The sequence below is a fragment of the Bos javanicus genome, chromosome 22, assembly GCF_032452875.1.
Source record: "Bos javanicus breed banteng chromosome 22, ARS-OSU_banteng_1.0, whole genome shotgun sequence".
NCBI classification, from domain to species: domain Eukaryota; kingdom Metazoa; phylum Chordata; class Mammalia; order Artiodactyla; family Bovidae; genus Bos; species Bos javanicus.
The window spans coordinates 31,777,892-31,793,154 of NC_083889.1; the positions used below are offsets into that span (position 1 = coordinate 31,777,892).

The 15,263-nt window shown below is 39.1% G+C and overlaps 1 protein-coding gene across 11 annotated transcripts in view; it reads right to left on the reverse strand.

Annotated features, from left to right (window-relative positions):
* Positions 1-15,263, reverse strand: part of MITF (melanocyte inducing transcription factor) — a 235,441-nt gene that overhangs the window by 131,625 nt on the left and 88,553 nt on the right. The window contains exon 1 of one of the 11 annotated variants that reach the window (XM_061396413.1): positions 6,656-7,255. The exons of the other annotated variants lie outside the window; for them this stretch is intronic. The gene's annotated coding sequence lies outside the window, so the exon portion shown is untranslated. Of the gene's footprint in view, positions 1-6,655; positions 7,256-15,263 lie in introns of those variants that run through there. 11 annotated transcript variants of the gene reach the window in all.

Sequence of the window (15,263 nt, forward strand, 5' to 3'; positions counted from 1 at the left end):
AGAGAGACAGAGATCAAAATTCAATTCATGAAACATGAATGCCACGGAAAGAGCTGAGTGGCTTGGGAAGGTGACTACCGCAGCAGGAAAACATGCCACAGTGTGGTTTATGCTAAACAGCAGATGAGTTAGGGTGGTGCGTTGACATGGCATTAAGCAACAACAGTCACATACAGAGAAATGGAGGGACACTGGGCACATGGCATTCATCGTCAGAGTCACCCAGACAAGAGGTAGTGGGAGAGTGTGGTGAACTAGACATAAATCCATGCAGGGTGAATCCTGGCCCATATGTTTGGGTCTCCAGATTTTTCAAAGGAATATGTAAACACTAAAGAGAGTATAAAAATTAATGACACCACATTTTGATCGGTCCAGAGTTGTTTTCAACACTATGCAGGCTACACTAACATCTAACAGCCAGATTGAGAACAGAAGGTCCCCAGACTAGCAAAGACTACTGACTTCTCTGACCCTGTCCCCGGAAGTCACAGCAGTGCCACATGCAGGGCACTGAATGGCACCTTCTCGGGGTCTTTGCATTTGGCAGATAAACTCTAAGAAGGTTCATGGTGGCCTAATCTTCCCTCTTAGAACTGCATGAACAAATATTCCGACTTACCTAACTTTTCAGTTCTTTTTTAAAAAAAATTTTATACTGAAGTTAAGATGATTAACAGTGCTGTGTTAGTTTCAGGTGTAGGGCAAAGTGATTCAGTTATACATTACCTGTATCTATTCTTCTGCAACATTTTTTCCCATTTAGGTGATTACAGAATATTGAGCAGAGTTCTCTGTGCTATCCAGTAGGTCCTTGTTGCTTATCTCTTTTCAGTACTGCAGTGTGTACATGTCAATCCCAAACTCCCAATCTATCCCCACAACACTTCTCCCTGGTAACCATAAGTTTGTTCTCTGGGTCTGTGAATCTGTTTCTATTTTGGAATTTTTGGAATCTTAAAAAATGATACAAATGAACTTATTTACAAAACAGAAAATTTTCTGTCCTTAATGCACGATGATGGGAAGCCAATCAATCTTAGGTACAAAACAATGCTTTCTCAGAGTCTCTGTGAAGAGTTACCAAAGCAAAACAAAACCCTAACAAGGAACTGCAGAGCTCTGAATGGTACTAGAATCAAGGAAATTCTAAAATAGGTCAGAAAAGAGCTGAAATTGTTTTAAATTCTTACCAGGCAAAAAATAAAAATAAGACAATGTGATGGGAAAAGTCACTCTTCTATTTTTCTTTATTTATACCTTGTTTCTTACCCCCTCAAAGACTCAAGGCAGCTTACATAAAAGCACACAACCCCACAAGATAAAACAAGAGAAAACTAATGTGCGTGGATGAAGAAAACAAGATGAAAGAAAATTCAAAAAAGAAAAGAAAAGTAAATGACCCTAGGAAGAGCATTAGCTCACAAAAGGCAAATAGGACCTGCCTATTTTCTAAGTCACAAATTGCTTTCTAAGCCACCGGGCACAGAGTCCAAGGTCTACACGGGCGGGCAGTTCAAGTGAGGAGGTAAGACAAAGGTAAGAGTGCCTGCTCCGTTGTAAGGGAAACGGCATTACTTTACTGGATCCCATGGTTGCCATGGAGACACGTGATCCAGCACTGCCAGATCTGATTTTTCAGTAAATGCTGGAAATCCAAACACACTTGTGAGAAATCTCATTTTCCAGTGTTGGCAAACTAGTTTTTCTTTTGGTTTAAAAAAAAAAAAAGTATGGGTCAAAGAAAACATGCCTGTGGCCATAAAGAGGAAGAAGACATGATCAGTTACATGACTAACTGTATCCATAAAACAAAAACCCAAAGTTGAGTAGAAGTACAGTCATTTGTGGTATAAAAACCAGAGAGACACTTCTTCCAAGAATCTTCATAAAGAAGACACTGGAATATCCATCCACAAGACAAGCACCCCATACAATCAGGATTCATGGGTTATATCTCATGATGACCTTCCGGGGGGTTAAGAGTATAAAATACTACGTGTCACGTAATAAAACTAACTGCTGAGGTTGAGGGGAAAATGGGGGCAGGACAAATTCTCAGGTTTAGAGATTCTGCTAGTCTAGATTACTTCAGGTATAGATATTACAGTAGATTGCCCTTACCCACTTTTTAACCAATGAATCCTTCTGATAAATATAAAACTCTCATGCTTTTCTTTAACGTTATTTGACAAATCAAAGTAAAAGCTACCTTGTGAAATGGCTTTTTTAACGACACTGCCCTCCTTCCTCATTGTTTCCGAGTATTCAGAATAACAGATGAACCTCTATCCTTCAGACAGTAATCCATAAATACTGGTTTTTCACAGAAGCAATCTGAGAAGCATTGAGTAGCATCATGCACAAGGTTAGATTCCCTGGTGAGGACCTGGAATGAGGTGCCTGTTAAGTTCAAGGTCATTTGCTTTACCAGATAGTCTATCTAGTAATAGGACTGAAGTTTGTGACTGTTGAAGAACCTGCCAGCCACGAGCCATACAAAAGTAGGACCAAATGTTTCCACAAAAAAGTAATTAAAAAAAGAACAAATTGTCCTGTATCTCTTCCAGGTCACGAACAAAAGGACACACAATCTCCAGGCCACACAGCGATGGTCCCTGGAAACGCTGGGGTGCTAAAAGGACTGTTGGGTTCCAAAGTAGGCTCTTGACATGCCTACAAGTGGTGCAATTTGATTTTATCTATTTCATATAGAGCTAGTTCTGTTACGATGCTCATTTGAAGATGCAAATCTGCTCAAACGTGACTGATACATCAGAGGGCAATTTGAGCATAACCCACATGAACTTGGTTTGGTCACCAAGGAACAGTAAGTGAACACAGAAAACCACACCCCACTGAATCAAGTAGTGTACAAATACACAAGATGTACATACTGTAAACATCTGTCTGCTGCTTCAGTTACCATGTGTGTTACAGACCACAACCACCCAGTACTTTGCTACAACTTCCCACCCAATTTCAGACAAGCCTACTTGCACCACTTCACTACAGTATACAAGCTGCAACCCTTCCCACAACTCCCTTCACAAAAAAATACTAGGTCTTTTCAAGGCAAAGCTTGAAAAGTTGTGTTGTATTTGCATACTGCTTAACCATTTAGCAAGTGTAAAACTCTAAGGTTTTTCTAAGGTTCCTATTTTTCCTTTATGTTCTTGATGAAGTTTTTGAGTATTGTGCACCTATAGACTATAGGGGCCCCTATAGACTCTGTACTGTATGATTTCCCATTATCTAGTGGTTTTTGTTTAAGTATTTTTTAGAAATGTGTATGTTTTGTTAGAGCAGATGATACTGGGATACTAAATGTTATTCAAGAAAGAAAAAATGATTTCACTAGAACATAAGTTTTCCTTGAAGCTGTCGTGTTGCCCACCTCCAGGCAACATCACTGACATCTGATGTGTATCATTTTCATTATAAATTAACTCAGCATTTAACAAATTATTATGTAAGGCCTAATATGTGCCATGAAAGAACTACATTTCAAAGGATTCATGTGCTCACTTTGGGAAAATACATGAAAGCAAAAAACTGTATAAAAAATAAAAATCATTCATCATCAAAATATGTAAACATTTTCATGTTCTTCCTTTCAGTCTTTTCTCTTTGCTCATATAAACACCACTATCCTTGCCACATGCACTATTTTGCTCGGCCTGTTTTATCTTAACTAGGCTTTAAAACTGGCCTGCCACTTCTTAACTAAATATGCTTACATTTCTTGAAAAAAAAAAAAAAACAAAGTGTTGCCAAGTTGACTCAATCATTTAACATTAACTGAGCACGCACTATCTGCTGAGCAATGTGTTACATGCAAACGAGAATATTCAATAGATTGGGCTTAGCCACCCAGAGACTTTCTTAAAGTTTCCAAATCTGGCATAGTTGCAACATTTCTTACCCTTAGGATTAATTACTATTTTCGATCTAGTTCTAAGATTGGTTAAAAATATAAATTATATAAATAGCACATTTGGAAAAGAAAATGGACTTGTTATTATCGGCCGCCTGCAAATTACAGCTTTAAGAATTGCATTCTGCCCTTGGATCTGTCACCTTTTCAAATACTGTACCACCAGAATTAATGATATAAAACAAAGCTGTATTTGAATATTTCTAAGTAGTAAATACACACATTAAAATGTCATGAAGACTGCCTACTAATTTTCCCTCTTTATTTCTTCCAGGAAGGTTATTTTAAGATTTTATTTTGCGCGTGTGTGATGATGGATTTAGAGTTGAGTAAATTACGAGGAAGATAAAGATAGATACAGACACACCTAAATATCTGTGTGTGTGCATCAAAGACTGTGCTCAAATGTGTGTGTGTGTGTGTGTGTGTGTATTTTCTTGAGTTTTCTTTCCCACAAACTGAAATATACATGTCATTCTATATATTTAAGTTGAATTCGCTAACAAGCAACTAGGTGTGGAAAGCTATTTGGGGTTGCATTTTATCTTGTCAGTTGATGAGATGCTGAGAAAGACTAAGAAATGAGGGCAACAAGGACAAAACTCATAAGAGGTGAGATAATCCAGACACATAATATGCTCTGAAATCACTAATTTTACTCCTCTCTATAAAAATTTTAAAAATAAAACAATTTTAATTTTTTTTAATTGACTACTTAGCTAAACCACTATTTAAGTTCCACACCAGGGGAGGGAGGGAACATTGGCAAAGGTCACAGGGTTACATCTTCAGGTGCCATTCAGGTGCCAGTCTTCACCACACTTCATGCTTCTCTGTCTCTCTCACTGAAAAAAGACCAATGTCTTATTATGATAGCCATTTCCAGGTGGTAGTGAGCTAAGCCTCTAGTCAAGATTCCTGTTCCTTTTAAAGTACCCGTGTGTGTGTGACATGATGGATTAAATATTCCAGCTCGCCCCCAGCTTTTCTCAAACCTCATACCAATTCACCCTGAATACCCGTAGAAGCAGTCTTGGAAAGACTGCATTTGCAAAGGGACGAACGTGAACCCCATAACTTTTCCACCAAAGCACGTTTCAGCCGAAGAGCCACCTCCTTGCAAGCCCTGGAAGGAAGGCCTAGGAGAATGGTCTGAGTTCACCATCAGCAAGGGAGAGGTCTCCAGGCAGCCTCACATTTTATCTCACATTCTATTCTCTAATATCCCCTTGCTTTTATCGGCAGGAAACAGTTCTTAGGTTACTGACTAGTTGAATTATTGAGGCTTTTGTGCCTGTATCCCAAATATTAAAGAACTACGGATGCTCTGAAAAAGATGGGCCATATTAACCTCCAACCCCATGCAGCCCTTGGCACTAGGTTTCAGACTTCCACTAAGAACATAAATGCTTTGATTTTTTAAAAGCTCTAATGTGCATGTTAAAAAAAAAAAATCAACTCCAACCCCCTGACTCCTTTTTATCTATCAGTGTTTCTTGAGGAAGGGTTATATTTAGAGCAGATCAATTTTCCCCTTCATGGGTACTAAACATTAGTGGACAGAAATCTTGAGGCGCATCCCCTTCTGAGCCCACAGAGATGTCTCTGCCACTCGGAAAAGCTCTCAGCCCCGGACATGCCCCAGCCCTCACATCACAGTGACCTCCTCCAGCCCGACAGCTGGAGAGGAAGGGACATGGGCAATATAGCCACAAGCATGCCGGGCAGAGGTGCAACTGGGCTCCTCCAGCCCCTCGAGCCCAGGCTCATCGGTACCCTCCTCCATTTAGAGAGCTATTCAGACCCCATCATTCACCACAGTGTCCTGCTGCTGCTGCTGCTCCTAAAGAGATACAAAAAAGATAAAGTCCTTAACTGTGCTAGATACCGGAAGAAAAAAAAAAAAAAAGCAGCCACAAAATGAAAACTGCCTTTTAAAAGTAGCTACGGTTAAACATTAAAAAAAAAAAAAAAAGGAAAAATCACATGCTTTTGCTCCCCATACTACAGCTAATGAAAAGGGGCATTTAGTATCTAGTGGGAAAAGCAATGTTTTATAATTTCACCAACTACTACAAAGCTCATTTGTAAGAGCTTGGCGAATCCTTACTTCTTCTAACCTCAAGAATCAAACCTTCTCTGAGGTCAGAATCCAGGGACTTATTCTAATGTTGAATGTTCTCCTGAGTCCCTTTAAAAGAAAAAAAAAAGGAAAAATGAACTTCACATTGACTGATGCATGACATTGTTTTAATCCAAAAAAAATGTGCAAGTCGAAACCATTATAACATGTCATAAAGCATCAGTAATAGCCACTCAGCAAGAACTAAACCATTTTTAAGGTCATAAACAGGCACATACAGCACACTATGCTAATTTATTAGAAACATCCTCTTGAAAAGAAAGGGTCACTGAGGGCTCTGGTTCAATCACACTGCTCTCCACACGCCAGCCACAGAACTTACATATGACCTTTGCAATTCCCCTTGCAAATCCTTTCAGCACTCAAGACATTTCACTTTAAAAACTAGGGGGAGGTGAGGTAAAGCCATAAAAACCAGTAGCAGGAGCGCCAGAATATGCTGGAATAAGATAAATGTCTTTCTCACAGAAAGACACACAGGCACTGTTAACAAACGCAATCCAGTGCAAAAGGCAACGAGTCGGCTCTCCTTGACCATGTATATTTTAAACTCAGAAAAGCAAAAGCAGACTTACCCTGGGAAGGCATCCTATAGGCTGACTCAGTAAAGTAGCCTGTCGACAAGCCAAAAACAGCTACAAACCCGGGCTCCAAAAACTCACGGGGTTTAATCCTCTCATCCACCTACTGACCCCTGCTAGTACGTATGCATCTGGCTTTTGTTGAAGCCACTTCTGCAAACGTACAGAGGATGAGTAATCGTTCAGACTTCGTAAAACATGCCAAACCCATCACTAATAACAGTAGTTTCATTTACTCATCACATTTTTGAGTGCCTTGATTCTATTTTTTTAAGCAAAATTAGCGTTTTTGCTGATGTAAATTCTCTGTCACTAGACCATGCACACATTATCCAAAAGGCAATAGGCTGCATGATGTGTGCATAATGTTTTCTGGGTCCCTGTCAGCAGAGAGAAATGCTGAACTAATTTGTAAAGGCATAGTCTGTTTGATAAACTATCTTTTAACATGAATAATACCAATACTTTCCTAAATAAAACCTCCACCCAATTCTACTCTTTCATTGAAAAAGGCAATCACTTTATTATAATAATTAGAAATATTAAAGAAGAAGATACTCAAGCATAAATTCATCTTTCACTGTCATCCCCATCCAATCCCTTATCTTAGAGAGAATTATGATTAATAATACTCAATGTATCGTTTCAGAAATTTCTATATACACAGTACACATCTGTATACACACACACACACACACATACACACACAAACATTCTTCAGAATAACTCCTAGGGACTGATAAGTCTTGGATGTCAGAATTTTCTAGATTTCGTAACATATTAAAGTATATATAGAGTGTGATATCCCTAGAGAGATCAGGGCAACAGCTCATAATCAAATGTACTAACATTTCTGCCAGAAAACATGAATATTCAATTCAGTGAGATAATAAATACTATAAATAGCCTCATGTCATTTCAGGTCAGGTAATTCTTCTAAATGAGATTTTAAAAAAATCATTCAATACTCAGAAACTTTTGAATTTTGGAACTGTGGATAAAGGATTTCAGCACTATGGGTTTTCTTCCAGTTACCAAGTTTTGAAAATGTTTCTTTAACAAAAATGGCTCATGATAAGAAATGTTTAAAATGTTTATGAATAAAATTAAAGTCACATGTAAAAATCCCACCACACACAGAGAACTGAGCTTTAATTCACTCATACTGAGTGCCTTCTGGGAGTACAGACTCAATACTCTTAGCAACTGAACAATAACAATAACACACTAAAAAATTCAGGCAAACACAAATCCTATTTTCTTTTTAAAAAAATTTTACTGGAGTATAGTTGGTTTACAATGTTGTGTTACTTTCAGGCATATAGCAAAGTGAATCAGTTATACATATATTCACTCTTTTGTACATTCTTTTCCCATATAGGCCATTACAGATTATTAAGTAGAGTTCCCTGTGCTACACAGTAGGTTCTTATTAGTTATCTATTTTTATATATGTAGTATGTACATGTCAGTTCCATCTCCCAATTTATCCCCCACTCCCCATCTCTTGGTAACCGTAAGTCTGTTTCCTACATTCGTTCTTCTACTTGTTTTGTAAGAAAGTTCCATTTGGACCTGGGTTTTCTTTTAAGATTCTCTATATAAGCAATATCATGTAATATTTGTCTTTCTCTGACTTACTTCACTCAGTATGATAATCTCTAGGTCCATCCATGTTGCTGTAAATGGCATTATTTTGTTCTTTTTATTGCTGAGTAATATTCCATTGTATATACAGACCACATCTTCTTTATCCAATCCTTTGTTGATGGACATTTAGGTTGCTTCCGTGTCCTGGTTATTGTAAACAGTGCTGCAGCGAACACTGGGGTGCATGTATCTTTTTAAATTACGGTTTTCTCTAGGTATATGCCTAGGAATAGGATTGCTGGGTCATGTGGTGGCTCTACTTTTTGCTTTTTAAGGCAGCTCCATACTGTTCTCCATAGTGACTGGTATCAATTTACATTCCCACCAACCCTGTAGAAGGGTTCCCTTTTATTATTTTTTTTTTAAATAGTAATATCTATCTTGAAAAAATTTTCCTGAAAAAGATATGAACTCTTTCATTTGCTCATTCATTGACTCAAACATTTATTTGAGCTTCTATTATAACCACAAACTGTGCTAAATACCAAGTACTTTGGTGGCCAAATGTAGCATATAAAACTACCAGACATCAGATTAAATCTGAGTTTCAAATAAACCATACATATTTCAGTATAGCATGTCCCACATTTGAGACATACATTTTTACAGATATAGTTTTTAAGTATTTGAGATATACTCACGCTTTTTATATGTTCCATATTTGGACAGATTTATATTAAAATATTACTCATTTTGATCTGAAACTCAAATTTTACTGGATATATGTCATGCACATGAAAGAGGCAGAGCCCTTGTCATCATGAACCCTCAGTCTAGCACTCAGGAGTGGACAAAGGCAGGTGGACAGGTAATAAATAGGCAAACAACTACACACAGAGTGTAAATAGAAAAAAAGGGCTATGGAGGTGATAAGTTGAGCAATTAAGATGGAAATGGCTTCCCTGGTGGCTCAGTGGTAAAGATTCTGCCTGCTAAGGCAAGAGATGAGGGTTTGATCTCCAGGTCGGGAAGATTTCCTGGAGAAGGAAATGGCAACCCAAGCCAGTATTGTTGCCTAAGAAATCCCTTGGACAGAGGATCCTGGCAGGCTACAGTCTATGGGGTCATAAAAGACTCAGACACGACTTAGCAACTAAAGATCAACTACAAGAAGGAAATAAAGAAGAACATGTATTTAAACACAGAGTTCTTTTTTTTTTTTAATAGAGTTCTTAAGGAAAGGCTTGTCTAGGAAGCAAACTGAAGAAAGATCATGCTGAAGGAAATAACCTCATCGTAGTAGAGCAGTTTGCATAAGACTATGCCCAGTAGATGCTCAATAACTGCTCATTTATTCCTTGGCAGTGTCAGAACTTCATCTCCTGACTCACCCTTGTCTGGCCCTATGCCTTGAGATTAAGAGAGATAGTTAGAAAAGGTATATATTGACAGGGCTTCCCTGGTGGTTCAGACGCCACCAGAATCTGGTGCAATGTGGGACAGCCGGGTCTAATCCCTAGGTCAGGAAGATTCCGTGGAGAAGGAAATGGCAAGCCACACCAGTATTCTTGCTTAAAGAAATCCCATGGACAGAGGAGCCTGGCAGGCTACAGTCCATGGGTTCACAAAGAATCAGACACCACTGAGCGAATAACACTTTCACTTTCACACATATGTTGACCACCAACGGTTTCCTCCTTCAGAAAGTCTGGCAGCCACCATCTGTCTGCAAGCTCATGAGAGGTCCAGAGCCAGGACATCCCAGGACAGCCCTCTTGAATGCCTGATCCACAGAAACCATGGCAGACAATGAGATGATAGTTATTATTTTCAACCACTATGTTTTACTATGATTTGTTACACAGCAATAGTAACCAAGTGTTAGCAAGAATGGGGGCCACTCAGAACTCTCAGCCCCTGATGGTAGAAATATAAGTTGGGGCAACTGCCCTGGGAGGGTATTGGTGGTACCTAAGAAAGCAGACATACACACACCCAGAGCGCCACCCCCTCTTGCACTCCCAATGTCACTGCTACACTTTTGGGTCTCACCATTTCCCACAATACAGCCCCTTCCTCCCTTCTCTGCTGGATTTGCAACATCCCCACCACCAGTTATATACACAATCCCCAGACTGATATTCCTAAAGCTCGCCTTTCATCATGCCCATCTGCAGCTACAAAAGTCTTCCATAGATAAACTTAATAAACATTTGCTGGTTGATTACTTGTAAGAATCGAATCTAGGGAGTTTTATTAACTTGGCATTGAGGATGAAAAGACAGAATGCAAATAACCCAGGCATTCAGAGTTTACAAGGCAGCTCCTTGAAATGCCCTCCAAAAGAAAGAAAAAAAAAAAAGAAACCATTGCCAGAAATTCCAACTGTTGTGAAATACTTATGTGGAAATACATCTCAAGGACCTATTGCTATCCATTCAAATAGAATGTCACCAAAAAAAGATTGAGTACTGTTATCATGGTGACAACCAAGATCAGATTTGCATAGCAAAGAATAAATTTCAAACCTGAAAGTTCTTCCATCACATGGAAAGTATAGACAAACAGTGTATAGAAAATGAAGAGGAAGAAAAAGAGAAAAAGGAAGAGAAGGGAGGACAACCTTTAACCTTCTCCAGAACGTTCTGTTAATGTTCTGCTCTTTGATGATTGTCTGGGACTGCATCATTAGTGGTGGTAACAATGGAAAGGAAAAACATAATAACTTTAAGAACCGTCATTTACTTTTGTGCCTGCCACATGCAGACATTAGGCTGCGCCTTAATATACTTATACTGTTATCAGAATTAATGCAATTATTATTATTATTATTATTCCCATTATACAGATGAAGCAACTGAGGTACAGAGATTGCTGGCCTCTCCAGCTTATCTAAGGTCTTAACCATGAACACTTGGAGGCTCCAGCATAAAGTAAGATTCAGCAACCAGTGAAAATCAGTAAGAAAAAGATGAAACTGCCTCATGGGAATAACTGACACATGGAAATAAAAATAAAATATTGAAAACACTGAAAGTTAATATATGGCAACATAAGAACTGAGATTCATGAAACCACAACCAACAGGATTGAAATACACATAGAGCAACACAAGGAATCTCAGTTAAACTGGCAGAATTGAAACTCCATGTTGTATACTTGGAAAGGAAGAATCAGATCCCATATTTATTCATTAAATTATTCAATGTATATCAAATATACACTGAACATATACTATGTGTTAGATACTGTTTGAAGCACTGGGGATACAACAGTGAAAGAAAGAAAGAAAGTGAAGTCGTTCAGTCGTGTCCGACTCTTTGGGACCCCATGAACTGCATGGATATGAGGTGGACTATAAAGAAAGCTGAGCGCCGAAGAATTGATGCCTTTGAACTGTACTGTTGGAGAAGACTCTTGAGAGTCCCTTGGACTGCAAGGAGATCCAACCAGTCCATCCTAACAGAGATCAGTCCTGGGTGTTCATTGAAAGGACTGATGTTGAAGCTGAAACTCCAATACTTTGGCCACCTGATGCAAAGAGCTGACTCATTTGATAAGACCCTGATGCTGGGAAAGATTGAGGACAGGAAGAGAAGGGGACGACAGAGGATAAAATGGTTGGATGGCATCACCGATTCAATGGACATGAGTTTGGGTAAAATCTGGAAGTTGGTGATTGACAGGGAGGCCTGGCATGCTGCAGTTTACGGGGCCGCAAAGAGTCAGACACAACTGAGTGACTGAACTGAATTGAACTGAACTGTAGCCTACCAGGCTCCTCTGTCCATGGGATTTTCCAGGCAAGAGTACTAGAGTGGGTTGCTGTTTCCTTCTCCAGGGGATCTTCCCAACCCAGGTATCGAACCTGGGTCTCCTGCACTGTAGACAGATGTTTTACCATCTGAGCCACCAGGGAAGTCACTATACAACAGTGAACAAGGAGACAAAAGTTTCTACTTCTATGCAACATTTGGGTGAGAAAGGGCATATGGGCAATAAAGTTAGTAAATAACGAAGTCATCTAAGATACTAAAGACAGCAACATCTGTTAAAGACAGCAACTTCCAGGATAAAAATAAAGCACTAAGGACCAAGATAGGGACAGGAGAGGGACGTTATTTTGAACAGTAGCCAGGGTAAGCCCAGAGTGTAACAATAGGGCAAAAGCTTAAAGGAGGAGAGGAGATGAGCTCTGTGGATGGTTGGAGGTCAAGCATCCCAGGTGGGGCCAGGCCTGGCACACTGGAGCCTCAGTGAGGAGGCAGGTCTAGTCACTGCAGGAAAAGACTAAGGGAGAAAAGAAGAGACAACCAGATGAAGTAACAGGATCCAAACTGCAAAAGGCTCTTGGCCACTGGATATCCGTGATTCTTCAGCTTTGAGGGTCATGAATTATTTGTATAAGCTGAGGAAAGCTAGAAGACCTCATCCCAAAAAGTGCACATACCCTAAATGCCTGTCCTAATTTCAGAAAGCTGACATCTCTGTCTTAGACTCCCAGGATCTGAACAACATCCTACAGGAGATCGTAGTTCCTCCAGCTGAAACAAAGAAACAGCTTGGAACAAACTCTATATTTAATGACATCCCAAAGGCAGACAGCATTTCAGGACAATGGACACCAAGGTTCCTCCAGGCTCTGAGGCTTTGCTTGTTCCATTATCCTCAACAATTTGGGGAGGTCATGCTCAAGCACCAAGAGCCCTGAGAGAAGCCAACTACATGTGTTCCCTGGGGACTTTTCGTTAGTCACAGGGTTCAAACACAAAACTACATCAATAGTGACCTTAATATCCATAGAGTAGAGGAATGCATGCAGTCATAGCCCAAGGGGAACTGGGTGCACTTGGACACAATCAACCGTCTTGCAGTTCATACGTGTGTGTGTGTGTACACAAATGTGTACACATATACTGATATATTCCAGTTCTTTTATAGAAGCTAGAAGAGAAGAGAAATTGTTTTTTGTTTTGTTCCATTTTGTTTTGTTACTGATGAATTCCCAATGCTTAAAACAGTATCTGGTCCACAGTTAAATGCTCAATAAATAAAGAATGGCTGAATGAATGATCAAATTCTTTGCACTTATTTGCAAATAAATAATTTGCAAATAAGTCCAAAGAATTTATTTGAAAATAAATTTGCTAAGAAATAAATTATTTGCAAAGAAATAAATACTTCTTTGCAAATCACTCTAAGAAATCAGAGGCTCAAAACATTATAATTAAACAGACAGAACAGCTACATTGGAAATGTTAGGGGATATGGTTAACTAGGGATTAGAAAAGCTTGATGCAACAAGAGCACAGTATTCCATGTCCTAAATCATGCCTATGTAAGAAAATATACAATGGAGAAAAGACAATCTCTTTAACAAGTGGTACTGGGGAAACTGGTTAATCACCTGTAAAAGAATGAACAGTTTCTAACACCTTACACAAAAATAAACTCAAAATGGATTAAAGATCTAACTGTAAGATCAGAAACTATAAAACTCCTAGAGGAAAACATAGGCAAAACACTCTGACATAAATCACAGCAAGCTCCTCCATGACCCACCTCCCAGAGTAACGGAAATAAAAGCAAAATAAACAAATGGGACCTAAGTAAACTTAGCTTTTGCACAATGAAGGAAACTATAAGCAAGGTGAAAAGACAGCCTTCAGAATGGGAGAAAATAATAGCAAACGAAGCAACTGACAAAGGATTAATCTCAAAAATATACAAGCAGCTCATGTAGCTCAATACCAGAAAAACAAACGACCCAATCAAAAAGTGGGAAAAAGACATAAACAGACATTTCTCCAAAGAAGACATACAGATGGCTAACAAACATATGAAAGGATGCTCAACATCACTCATTATCAGAGCAATGCAAATCAAAACTACAGTGAGGTACCATCTCACGCCAGTGAGAATGGCTACTATCAACAAGTCTACAAATAATAAATGCTGGAGAGCGTGTGGAGAGGTGGAGTGTTTCCACCTCTTACACTGTTGGTGGAAACACAAACTAGTACAGCCACTATGGAGAATAGTGTGGAGATTACTTAAAAAACTCTGCCATATGACCCAGCAATCCCACTGCTGGGCATACACAACGAGGAAACCAGAAGGGAAAGTGACACATGTACCCCAATGTTCATCGCAGCACTGCTTACAATAGCCAGGACAGGGAAGCAACCTAGATGCACATTGGAAGACTAATGGATAAGAAAGCTGTGGTACATACGCAATGTAATATTACTTAGCCATTAAAAAGAACACATTTGAATCAGTTCTAATGAGGTGGATGAAACTGGAGCCTATTATACAGAGTGAAGTAAGTCAGAAAGAAAAACACCAATACAGTATATTAACCCATTTTATGGAATTTAGAAAGATGGTAACGACGACCCTATATGCGAGATAGCCAAAAAGACAAAGATATAAAGAGCAGACTTTTGGACTCTGTGGGAGAAGGCGAGGGTGGGATGATATGAGAGAATAGCACTGAAACATGTATATTACCATATGTGAAATAGATGACCAGTCCAAGTTCGATGCATGAAACAGGGCACTCAAAGCCAGTGCACTGGGACAACCCTGAGGGATGGGATGGGGAGGAAGGGGGGAGGGGGGTTCAGGATGGGGGACATATGTATACCCGTGGCTGATTCATGTCAATGTATGGCAAAAACCACCACAATACTGTAAAGTAATCAGCCTCCAATTAAAATTAATTAATTAATTTTAAAAAGATTAGAAATTATACCACCTTTCTGCCTTGGTGGAAACCTCTCACGGACGTTTCTCACCAATGCTTCTCAAACCATTTGCAATTTGTGGTTTGCATCACTTTATCTGTTTTTTATTTTTTTTTATTTCAAATCCAACACAGACCAATACTTTTGTAAACTACCATAAAATTGAATTCTAAAACAACTGAAAAACAAAACAAACACACACAGAAATACGCAAGCCCAAATCTGTATGAGAATCAAGAGACCTAAAATCACTCTCTCCAATT